The sequence below is a fragment of the Macrosteles quadrilineatus genome, unplaced genomic scaffold (genome assembly GCF_028750875.1).
Source record: "Macrosteles quadrilineatus isolate MER2022 unplaced genomic scaffold, UCM_ALF_1.0 Scaffold_1__1_contigs__length_201487025, whole genome shotgun sequence".
Lineage (NCBI taxonomy): Eukaryota > Metazoa > Arthropoda > Insecta > Hemiptera > Cicadellidae > Macrosteles > Macrosteles quadrilineatus.
Window position 1 is genome coordinate 158,482,736 of NW_026542594.1, and position 21,076 is coordinate 158,503,811.

Sequence of the window (21,076 nt, forward strand, 5' to 3'; positions counted from 1 at the left end):
TTTTTGATCTAGACTTATAAGTCCAGATCTGGCTTTACAAACACGAATCTGGCCATATATAAATTCAGATCTGGCCCTATACACCCAGATCTGGTTATATCAATCAGATCTGTCCATATATAATTTCAGATATGCGCCTATAAACTCAGATCTGGCATTATGAATCCAGATCTGGCCATATATAATTTCAGATCTAGTTATATCAAGTGAGATCTATCCATATATAATTTCAGATCCAGCCTTATAAACCCAGATCTGGCTTTATAAACCCAGACCTGTCCATATACAATTCCAGATCTGGCTCTATAAACCCAGATCTGGTTATATCAAGTCAGATCTAGCCATATATAATTCCAGATCTGGCCCTATATACCCAGATCTGGTTAAATCAAGCCAGATCTGTCCATATATAATCTCAGATCTGGCCCTATAAACCCAGATCTGGTTAAATCAAGCCAGATCTGTCCATATATAACCTCAGATCTGGCCCTATAAACCCAGATCTGGCCCTATATACCCAGATCTGGCTATATCAAGCCAGATCCGGCAAAAGTCCAGATCTGGCCGTATAAACCCAGATCTGGCGAATTTTACAATTGTGTGCGTATAAAAGAAGGGGGGGTAGTGGACTCCTCAGTCCAGTTGGCAGTCACTCGTCGCGCAGATCACCCATCTTCATCTGGTAAGTCTTTGTACCCATCTTAATAAGTTTCAGGCTAGAATTTTGAATGTTAGAGTATTAAATAAGACTTTGTGGTGTTGAAAACTTACAAAGTGTTAACTTTTGACTTAGAAATTTTTGCAAAAGATCTTGCTTTAAAACTTATCGTATTTTTCTCAACACTTTAATTATTTCTATCTTTTCCTTGTCCAAATTTTTGAACTTAGTAAAAATTTCACAAGATTTTTCTTTAAAACTTACATTTTTTACTTCAACGAGACTTGTCGATTTTCGTGTGACTTCCACTATCAAACAATAAACTAAGTCCAGATTTTTGAACTTAGAGACATTTCACAAGGTCTTTCTTTTAAACTTAGATTATTTTTCTCTTATGATACTTAATAGTTTTTCGTGTGACTTCTATGAAAAAATTTACTAAGTCCACATTTTTAACTTAGCCAAATTTCAGAGTATTTCTTAATAGAACTGTGGCAGTGAATCTTGATCATTTATAAGCAAGTTAACAATTTGTATAAGTAGATTTTTTAAACCTTAGGCGAATTTCAGAGTATTTCTCAATAGTACTGTGGCAGTGAAACTTGATAATTTTCATGCGAGTCAAAGATTTATAGGAGTCCATTTTTAAAAACGTAGCTGAATTTCAGTAAATGTAAAATATGTTGATACTTCTAAATATTTTTCATTTAGAAATTGTATTTTAAATAACTGTTCGGATTTAATTTTGATTTAAAAAATTAAGATTATCGAAACTTATTTATAAAATTACATCTCTAATGGTATTAATATTTAAACATATATTCAAATTTAGAATTATGATTTAAATTAATGTTTCTCATTGATTTTTAACATTAATTTAAATTATAAAATGTAATTTCTACTTTATAAATTTCATTTGATTGTTGCAAATATTACCTTGTAAAATTTCAACATCTTATTATACTAAACCAAAGCTGTATTTATAAATTTTAACTAAGACCATAGTCAGTGAGAACTGACAACATCACCCCATGTATCTACACTCGACAATTTCACCATTATCGTAGTGTGGAACTAGTGTTCGTGGTTTAAATATACCACATCCTTTTGTGTATGTTAACTATATTAAACACCCTATACCAGATTTCATAATTCTGTAGTAGAGTTTAAAATAAAATATTGGAATAAATAAGCCTTGTTAGAACTATAACAAGAGTATACAACATAATTTCCCAGCCCACTGGCATTCTATCATGAACAAATGGACCTTTTTCAAAAGTTTTCAAAGATTTTAAACAAATATCTTTTACCTAATTGTTCTAAGGGCCTTGAAACATATATTACTGAGGCCTCATGACAATCTTCAATACTGAGATGAAATTTTATGCGACATGGGGACTTAAAATTACTGCCTCAAAGTCATACTGCAATGTCGTTAGAAATGAGTATAAAGACTTTTTGTTCCGCTTCAAAATCTCTTGGAATATAGTCTATCATATAGTATATGGTACATGATCAAATATTAATAGTGTGATTTCAATTTGGACATAATGAGTTGTGAATATGAGTGGAAAAATTATTTTCTATTTTAAATATTTGATTGATTGAATTATTTTTTACAAGTTTAAAATTTGAAATGAAGCATTTGATAGATACCATATTTATTTTATTTTTCTATCATGGTAAATTTTATTGCTTAAGAATAAAAATTAAATGTTATAAAATTTTTATTTACAATTTTACTGAAGCAGATATATTATTTTTTTAAACTAGATGGGTTTTACACCACACTTGGGCAGATTCTGTCTGTAATCTCACCTTTGATACAGTTTACTCAAGTTTGAAGCTATACAGAAAAGCTACTTAACTTAACTACTTAGAAAAATTTAGATTATTTTATAAATTTAACTTACATATTCATAACAAATGAATATACCACAGCTTAGTTTCATAAAGTAATGTAGCTGTCACAATGTAAGAGAATGCTGATTTTAGAGACTCAAATGCTTTTATGACTTTGAAAACTTGTGCACATTAAACTAAATTTTAAAAGGTAATCAATCTTAAAACCACCCCAAAACAATAATCTAGTTGGTTTAAATTAGATGTTGTCATAAATTATAAAAAAATAATAGTGTTGCACCCTGTTAATAAACAATATAGATAAATATGTGGGAATTTAAGCTATCATCACACCGAATTTCAGCCCAATCCGACCATTATCCTTCACGTTTACTTCTTGTTACAAACATAAATACATCCATACATCTAAACTTTCTCATTTATAATATTAGTAAGATTCAGCCTGCGATCAATAGTTTGACTTGTATTAAGATTTCTGTTATATTCTATCTTTAAACTTCGTAAGTTAAGCACAATTCCTCGACATTTTATTAGTAAGTCTAACAGTCTACTATTGGGTGCATTAATTTAAACTTAGCAATATATATTACTAAGTATTATTTTTATTCATTTTACTTCTACTTAAACTTCTATATTTTAACACTAAATATTTTTTCTAAGACCTATCTTTGAACATAAATTATTTGACCTGGGAATTTGTTAAATAAAACCATGTTTTACGACTTTGCATTTAAGTTTGAGTTTGAGTTTTAGTATTGTTTTAGCTGGCCACATTATCCTTCTTTATAAATTTACAAATTCATTTTGTAGGTCAGTATTTATTTTCAATCACAGTTTCAACTTTTGAGTCAATCGTAAAATTATATACCCCAATGGAAAAGTTTAACAAGTCTAGATATAGCCATTTAGCTTTACATCTTAGATCTGGAAATATCAACCAGATCTAGAATTAAAGAATCAGATCTGGGTTTTTGGGCCAAATCAGGACAAAATTACAATTCGTTTACTTCTACACAATATATACATGCAACATTGGATCTTATATTTTGAATCAGGATATCATATTGTTGTTTGAAATAAGAGTAAATGAGGGTAAATGTTTGTGGAATTATATTATTTTAAGAATAATCAAGATAAAATAAAGGTGTAAACCTTTATAATTGTAGCAAATTTTAAAAAGTGATTATACTTTAAGTATTTAAGAAAGTATAAAATGATCAACTGGTTGTTTTAAATGAGAGTAGTGCTAACTAGCAAGCGTAGCGTTAAAATAAATATAATACCCGAGAAATAATCAAATTTGTGATCTTTGATTAAGTAATACGGTATCTTGAGCTCAACTGATTCAAATGATCAATTGCTCAAATTAAAGCCTATAATTTACTGATCGTTTTGAGTCTAAAACAGAAAGCATGAACAATACTGGAGCTATTGATTTTTAATCATATTCAAACCTTGTGAAAAATATTCTGTTTGTCGGTTTTTCACCTTGCGTTTGCTTGAAACTCGTCAGATTTAAATAACTAATAGCTTAAATGAAAGCCAGTTTTTGATTAATTCACCGCTTTACTATCCCGATACTTATTGCCTGAGTTCTAAACCCTGTCTTTGGCTGGTGAAAGAATCAATTCTGGGAGTAAGCTGAGTTGAACAATCAGCTACAAACATTAATATTGAATTTATTTTAAACCTATCCTGTTAAATTTTCCGTTCAATTATATTAAATAGGCCCTGACAACTCTGTAGGAATTGTTTTTTATGTTATATTTGGTTTTATATTATTTACAGACGTCTTTAGCCAAATAGTTTAAAGTTATATTCGAGTTATATTGGCTAAGATAGAATACTTGTCGGTCCTACAGAGTTAATCCAAAAGTTAGGCAACATTTACTAAAACCCTTTAGTAAAGGTGAGGATGAGATAGCTCCTACCTTCTAGAGCTCTAAGCCTTCAACTAAATTTAAATATATTGATCAGTCAGAATCGTGACAATTTTTATCGACCTCTGGCTTTTTCTCAGCTCCTTCTGAGCACTCTAGGGAAGAAATTTGAGTGTGGCTGGTTCTAAGGTAAGCCTAGCTGACTTCAGGCCTGACTCGGTGAACACTAGGTTATCCCCCCTTAGAATTTTACATCACATGTTTAATGATTATATCAAACAAGGTAATACCTATAAAAACAAAAGTTGATATGTTTTTGGTATACGTGTAACCATTTATAGATCAAAATAGTCAATAATGAAATGAGAGCCACATTAGTCAAATAAGTATTTTGAATCTATCACATCCTATAAGTTACTATAGAAATAAATTCATTTTTTTTAGAAGACATCTATTGATGAAAAAAAGATGGAGATTTCAAATAATGATTTGAACAAAGAAATAAGCAATGAGAAGACACCAAAGCAGAAGCGGCCCATGTCTGACAACGAAGAGAAGAACTTTGGAGATAAGCCTACCAATAGCTTAAGTCAAGTAAGTTGGGTTAAGATTTGAGAACTAGAGTTTAACATAAATTAAAGATGATTTCTCAATCAGAGTGTTTTGTAATAAATAAACATATTACCAGAAAATTTTAAAATATACAATATACCTCCCTGAGTAAACAGTTTTCTAAATATTAAAACTTAAGGTACACTGTGGACATATTTTATTTGAAATATTACTGGACATGTCCTGTTTTATAGTCTGGGCATACTAATAACTGAGTACAGTTCTACAAGAAATATATGTACACCTGTTGATTGAATTCTAGTAATTGCAAAGTAATACATGTGTTATTTAAAAACGAAAATCAGTCATAATTTTCAATGACTTAATAATGATAATGTAATCAATCACTCCACTTCAGTTATCAAAACTGAAAACGAATGCACCGGTGTGCAAACCGGCACACAGAAAATTTCTCAGGTGCCGTTTATGTCACTAACTGATATCGTCACTTTGAGGGAACTCCTTTACCGCAACGATACGGTTTTGACCCATCGGCCTCGGTGGTGAAGTGGATAGTATGTCGGACTGATTATCTGAAAGTATCGTGTTCAAATCTCGCTGGTAGCACTAACTTTTTGTCAAAATTTTTTTCATATCAACAAGTTTGATTGGTTTGGTTAGGTTATGACAATTTAATTTTATAATAAAAAAATTATAAAATTAAATTTTAGGCATTTATAATTTTATTTTATGAACAAAAGTATTTTTTAGATTAGTAAACCTTCATTCGATTTTTTCATCATCAGCACGTTTGGTTAGGTTATGCCAGTTTAATTAAAAAAAATATATGTATAAAATTGTCTGTTTCTTCAGACGCAGCAGTTAGTGGCGTCAAACGGCACCTGAGAAATCTTCCATATGCCCCACCGTACTTGTGTGTATCATGTGTTTACTATGAATAGCTGCAATTAATACAAATTATTCATCTGTTTAATTAAACAGAACAAAACTGGGTTGCCATGATGGTGACGAAATAACAACAAAATGTAAACAGAAAATCAAAACAAATGGAAGGAATCTCAATCACATGTTTTATTTACAGTGTGGGGAGAAAACAGAGTAGTCTGTACATTAATTATTTTTGATCGAGTTTCGACCACAGGACGACCACTAGTTTATATTAAATGTCTACCAATATGTTTTTGGGTTCATAGAAACATCAACAGATTGCTCATAAGAGAAATGTAGCTGATGAGAATAAGTTAAAAAATATTGAAAGAGAAAATGAACTTCTCAAGAAAGAAATATTGAAATTAAAGACTGACAACAAAAGGCTAAGAAAAGAGAGATCAGAGGCCCTTGGTAAGTTTAGTTGTTGTATAGTTGTGTTATATACTATATAAAAACAATGCACCACCTAACTCTGTTGAGTCTAGGCATTTAAACTGTGTTACTACAAACCAAATTTCTAATCTCTTATCTCTGTAGTCATTTAAATTACAAACACCCAAGTGTTTAAAAAATAGTTTGAGATGGTAAATAACTCTTGGGTGGCTAATTAAAATTAATATTACTGTTCCACTGGGCAAATCCAATATGACATTGAGACTCCAAAGACTCCGTTGGAAAACAAACATGACATTAAAAAGAACATTTTTCTTATTTTATAACACCTTAGATATAAAAAAATCCACTTGTATTTTGTAAACTATTTTGTGGTGGTAAATAATTCTTTAGCAGCTGTGTGAAATTAGTCCACGATGGGTACTAGCCTCCAAAACCGTTAAAGATTCTATAAAAATATTATAATGTTATAAAGCTATAAAGTCATTCTTAAGTTTTTCTGTGGTCATTTATTTTTGTAACAACACACTGATTAGTATGTCAATTAATACTGTATAACAATTCACAGACTAGTGTAGTTTAATGCTTAAGGAAAATGTTTATTTGATGAGTTTACCTATGGTTTTTATTCAATATACTTATACAAGTATTTATGTTTGTTTTTATTTACAGAAATAAAAAAAAATGCTCAACAGTTTACAGTCCCTGGTCACAGGATTATCAACATTCTCCCATCATCCACAGATTGTCTCTCCCCTTTCACCCACCATTCCATCTTCAATTTTAAATCTACCATCAACTTCTGCCTCTGTCTCATATAATATTTCACCACAAACACCTGCACCATTTGGTCATCAAACCAATGAAGAAACCATAGTGGAAGGCATACCCACCTCTTCATCCCCTCAGCTACGTTTTGATGGTACAGAAGCCAATGTAAGTTGTACTTTTCATTCCATAAAACAAGTAGATATTCATACATAATGTACAAATAAACAAATTGAATAAATATTAAAATAAATAGTGATTAATTATTTCAGAAAATATTTGCAAGCATCAATCAAAATAAATAATATTTAAATTAGCTAACGGGTTTAACTATCAATGTTAATGTTTATAATCATTACTGAGATTGGTTAATAATGCTTCCTTGGCAATCAAAAAGTTGCTAGTTTGATTCTGAGAAAAGTTAGTAGCTTTTTGTTGGTTTGAAACTGGATCTAGCTTTTCCTGATCATTGTATTTTTTATGATGATCCTGGCTAACGAAACAGCTAATCTTAGTAAGTGACAAATAATCAAAGATCACCTCACTCCATTCTACACTCAAACATTACTAATATTTAGGTTGACATACATAGATGGTGTCCTAATTGCAATTAATTCATAATTGATAATAATTAAAAATTAGATTTTGGGGTTTTTAATAGATGGCCTTGGCTAAAGATTATATACACTCATACATAAGCTAGAATATGCATCTAGGTGGCACTCTATCTTAATTGACAATTGAGTAGATATTCACTTAAAAGTAGAATGATTTACACTGTAACTTACACAGTTATATTTTTACAGGTGGTACGACTTGTAGAAAACCGCCCAATTTTCATTTTAAAGTCAACTAAAGATTGCCTAATTGAATATTCGAAAACACCAACAAGTACAGCGAGGTCAGCCCTTAAAGCAATATTTACTTCTGAAGCACTATTAAGCTGCTCTGTGAAGGGAAATATTGCCAAAGGCCCACTTGGCAAACCCAACGTTAAGAGACAGGCACTGTTACCTGATGCCATTTCAGCAATCATTGGTATGTATTTTAAAAACTTAATTTGTCATACTTCTAAAAAAAATGTTATTCTATTAAAAAGATGTTTGTTTGCACATGATGTTCATCTGATTAAGTTAATTGTAAAAAATAGAGTGGAGTAATTAGTCATTTAGTTGGTATACTACACTTACAAACTGTGGTTCTAACTTATTAAGATGTTTTTACAGGATTTTGGTGATACGAATTGTTAAGTGTTATAGTTTTCTAACCACATTAACAATTATTAGTTTGTTTCAGAGTTTAGTAAAACATAAACAGATTTATGTTATTTCCATATTTGTCCAAGTTTTAAACCTTCTTTTAACAAATTACTAATATAGAGAATCACATACTACCATTAGGCCTCATTGTAAGACCAGGATGGATTCATTTGTGCATTCAGATGTTCCCAGAACTAAAAACCTTTAATGTTATATGAATTGTATGAATATTTTTTGATTTATATATCTGCATATTAGCTTGTTAACCAGAGTAAAAATTATTAAATTTTAAAGATATTTATTAGAAACGTGTAAACCTACATATAATTAAACAAGTTTATAAACCAATATAATGGGACTGTGGAAAGGATTTATAGGGTAAAAATAGGATTTTTTATATTTCAACCCCACAACCATAACATTCTTAAAATACATCTACACTATTTTTTTGGACACATTGTTGGAATTTATAGAGGTATATTTTTATGAAACTTGGCAATTTATAAATACTAAACCATTAAAATACACACTTCACTACTCTCCCTGTAGCAGCAAATCTAAGTATCAATTACTTTTTATTTGTATAAAATTAGGAAGAAACACATCATGTTTATGGAAATATTAAAGTGAAAATTAAATCAGGCCAATAAAAATTCACTTCCTCTACAGGTTTGCTACAATGAAAGTATATTTAATAGTTCTTATAAAAATAATACTATTATTACGAAACAGTGTAAAAATATACTCAATTTTATGATTTATTTATATTTGTTACAGAATTCTGTAAAAAACTTGCTGAGAAGAATGGCTGGAATCCTATTTTAGAAAAAAAATTGGTGTCAGCGATGGGCACTAAACTTAGTGAGATGAGGGCAGCAACAGCAAAAAAATGAAAGTGAATAAAGGTGTTTATCTGTTTTATTATTATTTTGTTTGCTTTTTGGAGTTATATCTATAATTTTTATTTCAAACCAATTTATTAAATTTTTTCCTAATTCAAAATCGTTTGATTATTAAATTTTTTTAGTGCATCACTTTTTGCTTAAGTAAGTATAAACTAATCTTTTAAATGTGTATATACCACTTTAAAATCTGTATATTTATGTACTAAAATCATGTTAAGAAGCTAACCAAAGAAAATTCCTGATGAAAAAGTAATAATTTTTAGCTGGTGGAAGAATAAACACCATATCATAAATTTCATAAATTTGCAAAGGTTAGAAGCATATTTTTGCATGTATATTAATATTAAGCGAACTACTTATAAATATATGAGATATAATTGATTTGCGATACGATTGGATGTAATATAAAACAGAATTACAACTGTGACTTTTAACTATGAGAACCAAAGTCTTGCAATATTTCAGAGGAGTTAGGAGAAACATAAGAGGGCTAGGAATAAAGTCTTTGAAATTTCTTTCCAATTATTTACTAACACCTGGCAAACCTCTTCAAATCACTTCTAATTATTAGTTGCGACACAAAACATTCATGAACTGGGCTTGTCAGAGTTCAAGTCAAATATCACACTAGCAACATGCCAAGGTGACTTCGGGTATCCCCGCCAAGGTTCGGTGATCCTGAATGCGCAAGTGTTGAGACCACTGCAATTAATTATGCAGACAGCCCAGTCTAGGTGTTATATTCATTGCCGAGACAGGTGCGTGGTGCCAGACGTCTAGACAGGTGCGTGGTGCCAGACGTCTAGACAGGTGTGTGGTGCCAGACGTCTGAACAGGCGCGTGGTGCCAGACGTATTGACAGTGATTGATGTGACGACAGGTGACAGGTGTCAAATTAAATTTGTACTTTCATATTTTAATTTTCTCCAGAAATTGTTAAAATAAATTTTACAAATACACTGCAATTGTTAAAAGTTATTTCATGAATTGTAGGGAATTCAGCCACTGGGAATTATATAAAAGGTGGGGGAAGTAACCGGTTCCTTCATTCAGTCCCCTTCCATCGCAGCGCAGCCATCTTTGCTTCTAGCTCCTCCTCTGGTAAGTTGTTACACATTGAGTAGGCTAGACTAGTCTGGGGCGCCGGCGCCAGTGGCAGTCCCGATGAAAGTTGGGCATTTTGCAGTGGCTGATCAATCGGTCGTGCGGAAATGACACATAGTTAGGTGATTGCACATCTGTATATATTATTCTTTGAAATTTAGAGTATTTCTCAATAGAATTGTGGCATTGAAACTTAAACATTTTCAAGCTGGTCTAAAATTGGCTAAGTCCCAATTTTTGAACTTAGAAAAAATTGCAAAACTTTTGTGCTAAAGTTTGCTATGTCTCTATTTTTAAACTTAGAAACATTTTGCACAATATCTTTCTTTAAAACGTACGGTAAATATTTTATCAACACTTTAAATATTACTACATATGTTTGCTATGTCCCAATTTTGAACTTAGAAATAATTTCACAAGATTTGTCTTTAAAACTCACATCATTTTCTAATGATACTTGTTGTTTTTCATGACTTCCACTACTTTAAATGTACCAAGTTTCGATTTTAAAAGCTTAGTTGAATTCCAGTTACTGTAAACAAATACTGACACTTCTAAGTACTTTTCATTTAGATATATACTTTCAAATAACTGTTTGGATTCAATTTTAATTTAAAAAATTAAAATCGTCAATTTTTATTACATTTACATCTATAATTGTTTTTAATATTTTGAACTTAGAATAATTGTGATTTGAATTAATATTCCTCACTACTGTTCAACAATAATTGAAACTAACTGAATGTTATAATTCATCATAATAATTTCAACTTCGTACAATTCCTTAGATTATTGAAAATGTAATTTTGTAAATTATTGATAAAATGTTTAACCTATTTCTCAATACTCTTAATGAATGTTAGAATTAGTCAACCTTTGTAGCCATTAACCTGAACTTAGCTCTTATTGGTGCTTTACTAAGTGTTCTATCATAATCTAGTGAATGCACATTAGTGACATCTCTTAAGTATTTTTCTTTCAGAACATTTATTTTAAAATTGAATTCTTATTTAACAAAATTAATATTGTTAAATGGGGAAAATTTAGCAATAGCCTATTGCTGAATATTCTTTTAAGTTGGAGAAATTTCTCTTTAACTTTGATGATATTTTAACAGAGAATCTTAATTCTTGCTTTAAACATTCAAAGATTAAAAAAAGATTGTATTGCCACTTTACATAAATTCATACATAGTAATATTTTTAACCATTCTTCCTAGTTGTTTTTCTCTTACTTTAACTTTGATATTGTGACACAATAGTGGAAATAACTCATTTAAATAAGTAGTGTTATGAGTCAATTGTATAATTAGATCCATATGGAAAGGTTTGTTAAATTGAGATCTTTCTATAGATAATTTAAGTTTTGAGTTTTTTAACCAAAGCTGTATTTATCGATGGTCATTAATTCATTTGATTGATGCAAATATTACTTTGTAAAATTTTAGCATTGAAACTTAAACATTAAAGTCTCAATTTTTGAACCTAGAAAAGTTGCAAAAGTTTTATCTTAAAGTTTGTTATGTCCCTATTTTTTTCTCGGAAAGGATTTTACAAGATTTTTCTTCAAAACTTACATTATGTTTCTTCAACGAGACTTGTCAATTTTCGTGTGACTTCTACTATTCCAAAATTTGCTAAGCCTGCATTTTTTAAAACTTAAGCAAATTTAAGAGTATTACTCAATATCACTGTGGCAGTGAAACTTGTTTTTTTTTCATGCTGGTCAAAGATATACTTTAAACTCCAAATTTTTGAACTTAGAAAAAATTGCAAAGGTTTTGTCTTAAAGATTTCTATGTCCCCAGTTTTGAACTTAAAACCTTAGCTGAATTCCAGCAACTGTATAAAATGCTGACTCTTCTTCTTATTCATTTAGAAATGTACTTTTAAATAACTTTTTCAATTTTTATTTTGATTTAACAAATAAAAATTTCCAATTCTCATTTATAAAATTACATCTCTAATTGGTTTTAGTATTTCAAACATAGAATTGTAATTTAAATTAATGTTCCTCATTACGTCTTTACAATAATTGAAACTATGTAATGTAATTTCTACTATATAGAATTCTTTCGACTGATGCAAATATTGCTTTGTAGAATTTCAAAATCTTAAACCTTTAATAAATATTAGAATCTATCATAATAATTTCTACTTCGTACAATTCCTTTGATTATTAAAAATGTAATTTTGTAAATTATTGTCAAAATTCTGATCGTTCCCTCAATCCTCTTAATGAATGTTAAAATGTATTAACCTTTGTAGCTATAAACCCAACCTTAGCTCTTATTGATACTTCACCAGTGTTATGTCATCATCTGGTGAATACACATTAGGGACATCTCTTAAATATTTTTCTTTCAGAACATTTATGTTAAGATTGAATCCTTATTTAACAAAATTAATATTATTAAATCTAAATGTATAGTATTATATATTTATATTTGTTTTTACTATTTAAAACAATAACTATAAATTTAGAGTTCAGATTTAAATGGTGATTTTGTATTACTTTTTACTATAAAGTGAAAATATCATATTCAATTTATAACATTCCTTTAATAAAAATAAATAATATCTTGTAATTAAAAATGCTTCCCTTATCTTAGTCCTTTTAATTAATATAAGAATATATCAACCTAATCAACAGTGTTCTGTAATATGGTGAATAAACATTAGCTTACATATATCTTAACACAATAATATTCTCTGAAATATTGTTGTACATTCATTTTTTTACTTAAATTATTTAACTAAAGCATTTGTTTATAGTATATTCCTTAGTATTCTTTTAAGTTGGTCAACTCTTTATTTAACTTTGATATTTTAACAGAGAATCTTAATTCTTACTTTAAAAACTCAAGGATTTTTCAAAAGATGTTACCATTTTACATAAATTCAGACATGGTAATATTTTCTATTCTTCTTAGTTGTTTCTCTTACTTTCTTTATGACTTAATTTCTCTTTTTATTATTTCTCTTACTTTCATTATGATATTCAGACATAAATATATTTTTCAAAAGAATGTTTTACATTCTTTATTTTCAACAAAAAAAATTCACTTAAGAATTTTTGACAAATGACTAATATTGTGAGACAATTGTAGACATATATAGAAAGGTTTGATAAGTCTAGATATTTTCATAAATAATTTCAAATTTAAGTTTGTTTAACTAAAGCTGTATTTATCCATGGCTCCTAATAACTAAGGTCGCAACCAGCGACTTATACTATCATTGTAATACAGAACTAGTGGTTATGGATTTAATATCCTGCATTTTACACCCTTACAACTAAGATACAATTTTAGAATTTAGTACAGAGTTAGTGAACCCTCATTTAAATTTTTAATAAAATATAACATATAAACTATTCCTGTGTTTGTTTCCAAGCTAGAGTACTCATATTATTAAATTGTCTAAATTTAATATTTAATATAGAAGTTACCATTACATTTTATAATTGATATTTTCTGTAATACATTGCTAATATGTTTTTTGTATATTTTTCACTGGAATTTAGGCATTACAAGCCATTTTCATAACCTTTCTCACTTACAATTAGATTCAAATTAAAAATTTCCAATCCAATCAATTTCAATGTTATTTTATTAAAATGATGTGATAATTTTTAATTCAAAATGTCTTATTAAACATATAATATTATAAATATTTTAAAAGATAGTCTAAATTTAGTCTAAGTTTTTATATTTGAATTGTTAAATGATAAATTGTTTATACATTTAAACAAATTATATACATTTTACATGTAAATTGTTATAAATAAACCTCAAAAGAACATTATAGTTGTTGTAAAAATGAAGGAACCATTAAAAAAATTATTGATAGGATGCTAGCAGAGAGCATCAGGTAACTCATATTTAGTTTTTTACCATATGCTAAAATTATATTTACTATTAGGAGCATTTTGCTATTTTGTATCCTGTTTTGATTACAGAATATAAAAGACTGAATATACAACTAGCTACATCACTGGACTGGAGAATATAGCGGTTGATAACAAATTTGGTGTTAAAAAGTTGTGATAACCAGCATATGAAACAACTATAATAAAAGGTATGCTAATAAATGCTGTAGAACATCAGATGCAGTTTGAAACATAACTATCAGTTACCATTACTACCCTCATTTATGGCTAAAGATACATATATTTTTTATATCGTAAAAAAAATGCCAAGACACAGTATATAAATAGGTTGATTTAAAAATTATAAAACTCTATTCTTTTTTAACTTTTGTAAAAACAAGTGATCAAAGTATATTTGGGAGGATTTACAAAATGTCTGTTATAAATACTGTTAGGGTTGCATCTCTCATTCTCTGTCTTGATCCTTTGCTGTTCAGACATACTCTGACATAACATATTCTTTAAAATAATGTCTCGTCTTACTTCTTATGTGTTCAATGATAAAAATGTATCTGTATTATTTGACTCTAATAATAATCCTTGGTTTAAAGGTAAGGAAATTGCTACAATCCTAGGTTATTCTAGATCACGAGATGCACTTAAAGACCATGTTAAAGATAAATATAAAACACAATATAAATTTATAAGGGATGGCAAAACACCACCCACTTTCAACACTCAACCACATACAATATATATTAATGAACCAGGTTTGTATTCCTTGATTTTGAAATCGAAACTCCCTATTGCCAAGACTTTCCAGGACTGGGTATTTGAAAAAATGGTGCCCTCCATACGTAAGTTTAGAGAATATAAACTTGTAACTGAAAATAATAAATTATTACAGTTACTTAATCAGACTTATGAATCCAACCGTCAATTTGCTCAAATAAATTCAGACCTAAAAAAAACAAATGATTTATTGTGTAAAAAAAATGAATCATTGAATGAAATTTTAACGAAACAAGCACCTAAGGTAACCGTGTTCCCTCGTGATGGCAATCTTCAACATATTGTCTGCATTTTGATTAGAGAAACTGGAGGAAGTGAGAATGAATATAAGTGTATTCGAACAGAAAAAAGACGTTTTAGAAGATCTCTAAAAAAGGCTAAGAGTGATGGGTTTGTGCCTTGTTTAATACGATTCCCCGTCCCAAATGGAATTAATATTTTGAACAAAGCAAAAGAAATCATGCTAAATCGTGAAATATTCTTTCAATCACGTTTTAACATCATCTCAACATCTTATGACTTTGTAAATATTGTAAAACTTGTTTTAAATGAATAAAAATTCCCAATAAATTAATGTTGGAGTTAGTAATGTTTAGCCCTGAAACCTTATGTTTGCTATTAGATACCTAATATATAAAACTTTACTTATTTCATGTAAAAGAAAGTGTAAGCTTTCCATCAACACTGAGGTAGGAAATTTTAAATCATTATCAAGAAAATTATGATTACACTTACAAGTCTTTTGAAGACTGTAATAGGCTGTGTATGGACTGTGGAAACATTGAAAAAACCTTTTTGGTTAAATAGATCATAAGATGTACTTAAACACCATGCTAAAGATAAATAATAAAAAATACAAATTTATAGGGGGTGGTAGAACACCCATTTAACACTCAACCACATACTGTCTCTAGAAACCACAAAAGCCTTCTATCTTTATTTCAGACATAAATTTAAAGCCTTTGGATCAATCCTTAGAAAATGAACAGAGGTTCTTGAGTGGTTGTGGCGATGGTGATATTTTATCATGTAAAGTTTATATTTTACAATTATTCTAAATAAAAAGTTTTTAAATATATTTATTACTTGTAACCCTAATTATTATACCTAATATGTGTTGGACTGGCTATGTTTAGCTTGTGTAATGTAGTTGTGTAATCATTGTTTCATACAATCGTTGTAACCCTCCAAAGTGTAAAAGTCAATAAACTATGAAAAAATTATGCTATATTAGTGTTCTATTTATACTTTACAAACAGTGGCAAATATTCAAATTTATGTAATGCAATCAATATAGAAATGAGAATTGCTACAAATGTTTCGAAAATTATTTAATGATTTATTTTTGGAAGTATTTGGGAATACATTGGTATTTTCAAGTATATAATTATTTACAACTTTAACATTCAAATGAGACAAATAATGATCTGTTTGTTAAATGTAATGGGGATTGCTTTTAAAATGTATATTGTTCTTACTTCAGAGGACAAGAGACTGTTTGGAGTACCAAGGATATGATGGGTTGATGATGTTACAAAATATCTAAGAATTGGTGCAGACTCAGAGCTGGTATAAGACAGATGATGGTTCTGGAGGTTTTCATTTGTCATAAAAATAACAGTAAGTAAACAATTGAGTGAGTAAGTATACTTACTGTTCTTATTTACTAGTATTAATAAACAAGTACTAAAATATTTTGTTCTGAACAAGGGCCTATAAGTATAGGATGCAACTAAAGGTTCATTGTAGACTTAATGATAGTTATCTTTTAGAATAAAATTGACAATTAGCAGCTTTAGAAATCAATAGGCATAATAGACACTCACAGTTTTATAAACTCCAAAAATACCTCTTATATATATATGAGTCATGAATATACTTATAAACCATATTCAGAAGGAATTTTGCAGTTACGTTCTTTTAAGCTAAATACAATACTTGATTGTCCTGAATTCTCCTTCTGGTACCATTTAATTTCAAGGAAATCCACTACAGTATTTTGTTAAAGTATTTAAGTTCTTAATTTCCCTGAGTGATTTTTAAGTCTTCATTTTGCATTTTGTTTATAGTCAGTTTGAACATATTTGCATCTATACCAGGGATAATATTTACATTATTTACATATATTTCTAGTGTCATGATTTGTTTTTTTTTTTAGTTCTTGATAAAGAATCAGCTATCACACTATCTTGACTTTTATCTGAATCGATTTTAAATGTTAAAATACTATATTTCAAATCAAATGTTCAAGTTTAACCAACTTTAAAATATTTTCTTTAATATAAGTAAATGCTCATATCTCAAGCATTTTTCTACATTTAAAAATTACAAACACCTTAGATAATTCTTCTTTTTCATAGACAGGTAATACTATTTACTGCCAGAAAATGTCCTTGAATACAAAACTGCTAGTTTCTTTGCACCACCTGGGTCTAGCAACATACATCATAAAACCTTAACCTAAAAGCAAAACTTTATCATTTACTTTAAGATCCTAAATGCAAAACATAGGGGATTCTAAAGAACCTCAATGGTGAGAAATATAGTGAGAAGCACGATTACTAGAAAAATATTTTTCTAGTAATCGTGGAAAGAAGTAATACAAGCTTTACTGTCTACAGTTTTTACTGAGTCTGATTTTGTGAGAGAAAGTAAATAATCTAATTAAAATATGAATATTCTTTTATTATTGAAGGTAATGAGTACTTTAAATACTTAAGGAAAATTCTATATCAGTTTTTACTATCCAATTTTGATTTTACAGTTTACATTAGCTGCTATTACAGAAACATTTAAAATAGATTTTACTTAGTAATCAATTTCAAATGGGAAAAAAGACTAATCTTGTCTTAGGAAAAGTAAAATTTTACCTTTTTAAATAATTTTACTCCTAAAACAGTATTGCTAGCTAAATATTTACCAATGATAAATTTTAAATTATAATAATACTTGTTTACCTTGATTTAAACAACACTATTGTCTTTAATAATATATTATTATTAGCTGCCATTTTACAAAAGAGTCAGACTGGTTCGTGTTATTTATATAATTCTCTAAGCATTAATTCACTTATTATGTTTACTAAGTTACAGTATTTGGACCATGTATCCACAATATTGACTCAATTCATTAAATACTTTATACTTTTTAGCGAATTTCCCTATAGGGAAGTAGCTATTACCGTAGGTCTCATGGTAAGACCTAGGCCCGGGACCGATTTACTTTTTCATTTTGATGTCCCCAGAGGCCAAAAACACCATTCGTTCAAATTTTTATATATCTATATATATATATATATATATATATATATATATATATATATGTCCATCCGCACGATAACTTGAGTAATTTTTGTCCGATTTTGATAAAATTTGGTTTGAAGGTGTAAGGCGGGATAAACTTGAACGAGTTCGCGAACCAGCATGATCGGACTATGGGAACGGGGGTTTATGGGGGGTTTTATGGGGTAAAAATAGGTTTTTCCCATTTTTGACCCTAAAAACACCAAATTTCACAATTTCTTTCTAAACCATTTTGTAGAGCTTAAAAAAACAAATAATTTAGTATATTGAAGCGTTATTATGCGCTAATTGTTACGGAGAAAATTCAAAAAATTGTAATTTTAAAATTCCCATGTTATTCTTATGGAGAATAAGTCAACTGTTGTAGTTTGCTTGTTTATGAAAATATTTTGATCAAATTTGGAAAATACATTAATTTCTTACTAAACCACAGTACCTTTTAACATTTTCCATAAAAAAATTACCCTCCCTGTTGCAGCAAACCTAAGTAGGTACTCATTAAACTAATTCTGTTTGAATAGGGAATAAATGTGATATTTTAAGGAGACATTTTAGTTTAAATCCAATCAGGCAAATGGAAATTTGCTATGTCTGCAGGTTTGCTGCAGCGGGGGTATTGATACTTTTTATTGGAATGGCAACCATACAAAGTAATTATTTAAAGCCATGTATAAATGGAGATGAGTATAGGATGAGTGGTTTAATCTTGTAGTCTTGTTAGTGACATAAGAAGACATATAAATGACTTAGGGTTGCTTACAAAAACTAGCTCAACTCTAGTTTCTTGGTTTAGGGTAATTTATTTACTAGCCCTATAAGATCTCTTTCTAAATATTAAGATTTAAAAAGATTTGCATTTACCTTATACTATAAAATTCAGGGTTTCTCATCTTTTGAGGACAGGTTCTAAAGTTTGTTTTATGATTTTCTCTTAACCCAAGTGGTAAAAAATGTTGAATCAATTTAATATAGGGCCTACACCTCATCAATACAGTATTTTTGCTTTCAGTTATTTTTTCATACAATGGTATGATAATCTCCAAAATCTGAGAGTCATTAAATTGTGTTTGAAAAATAAATTTATACAAATTAAAAGTCCCTAGCATTTAATCTGACAGCGTCCTTAAGATTTTTTAAATGTTTTTTAATCTAGGTTGGGCAATTTGAAAAGCATAATGTTTGTGGAGTTAAGGTGATACTAAATATGTACTTTTGTTCTGTCATGTAGACATTAATATTTTCCCCCTAGAACTGACTAACTTATATTCCATTCATTTTTTCCTTTTTTGACTGTTAGCATAATTTATCTTAACACTTGAAATTTTTATTAACCTGCTACTTTTATTCTACTAACATCATATTATAATCTTCACATAAACAATTTAATTTAGATTGAGAAAATCAGTTAGATTAACTATTTAAAATGTTTTATTTTCCAATCTTGTTAATACAAGTTTTAAATTATACCCAAGTCTAATTGACCACATACTGTATATATATATATTTATATTTTTTTTTAACTCCCCCTTTATGACAAACATTATCACTTTTATTTACAAATTCACCCCATTGTTAATTCATATATTAATAGAAAACCCATGTTCAAGACTATTGTGTAACTAAAACTTGCCTACATGATAAAATATTCTCCTCATCAAAATTTAATATAAATTTCTTCATGTTCTAAGTAGTAATATTCATTTTCATTGTTAATAAACAGAGTGTTGTACAAGTCAAAAGTTTCCCAGAAACAATTAGCAGAAAATCTTTGCTAGAAACATTTCAACAAAATATTTACCGTATTTGGTACTTTCCTGTTAAAGGGAACATTCATTATTATCGATGATTTTTTTCTCGATATATCGATATTAACAAATTGAAACATATCAGCTGACAACTACGATATATATTGTTCAGTATCAACAAACAATAATGAAATGAAACTGTTCTAAAAAAATAAACTAACATAACTAACCAAACTTGCTGTGTAACATTCCATGTTTAACTTGCCTTTTCTGTTATCAAAAGGAATTTTTAAATAGTACAGCAAATTTTGGTTGGTTATGTTAGGTTAGCTTAGAACAGTTTCATTTCTTAATCCATATAATAGACTATTTTAGCCTAAACAAAATCAGTTGTTAATATGTAATGGATCGGTAAAAATATCGATATATCGAGAAAAAAATCATCGATAATAATGAATGTTCCCTTTAACAGGAAAGTACCCAGTATTTTAGTGTACCAGTATAACTATGTATTCTAGATTCCTAAGTATATAATATTAATGATTTTCTTTTATGTTTTCAGTTCCATTGGTTTGATTTCAACACTTTTATAGGTGGAACTGACATTCTACATGTCTTTATCAGAGAAGGAAAAGTGAGCATGAACCCAAATAAGTAAACAAGAAACAAGAAAGGACCATAGAATATATGACTAAGGTTACAAAATGAAGTTGTACAATTAAACACTTATAATAACATTTATTGTATGTTTTTCAACCAATTATTCCTTCAAATTTAATAATCTATTGCCACTCAAAATAATACTTTGTAAACATGTGACTAAATTCTTAAATATTCTTTGGATATGATTATTTTCTTATTCAGATATTGAGTTTTAGTTGTTGTAATTTTTACTTTAAAAATTTTAATTCTTCTTCTTAGTTATTTTTTAAATTTAGATATTTAGTTCATATTATAAATTTTCTTCTATTTTGTGGAAAGAAGAACTATTGATTTAATAACAGAGATACAATAAATTATCAATCGTCTTAAAA

At 28.7% G+C, this 21,076-nt stretch overlaps 1 long non-coding RNA gene across 2 annotated transcripts; it reads left to right on the forward strand.

Moving 5' to 3' along the window:
• Window positions 1–6,990: 6,990 nt before the first annotated feature.
• Window positions 6,991–20,779, forward strand: LOC128983088 (uncharacterized). 2 transcript variants are annotated; one of them, XR_008489793.1, is made up of 7 exons: window positions 6,991–7,233; window positions 7,872–8,103; window positions 9,102–9,229; window positions 10,223–10,330; window positions 14,294–14,412; window positions 16,479–16,615; window positions 20,605–20,779. It is a non-coding gene; the product is annotated as an uncharacterized LOC128983088 (long non-coding RNA). The 2 variants fall into 2 exon arrangements; XR_008489794.1 differs by lacking the exons at window positions 6,991–7,233; window positions 7,872–8,103; window positions 9,102–9,229; window positions 10,223–10,330 and adding an exon at window positions 10,345–10,455.
• Window positions 20,780–21,076: the final 297 nt, after the last annotated feature.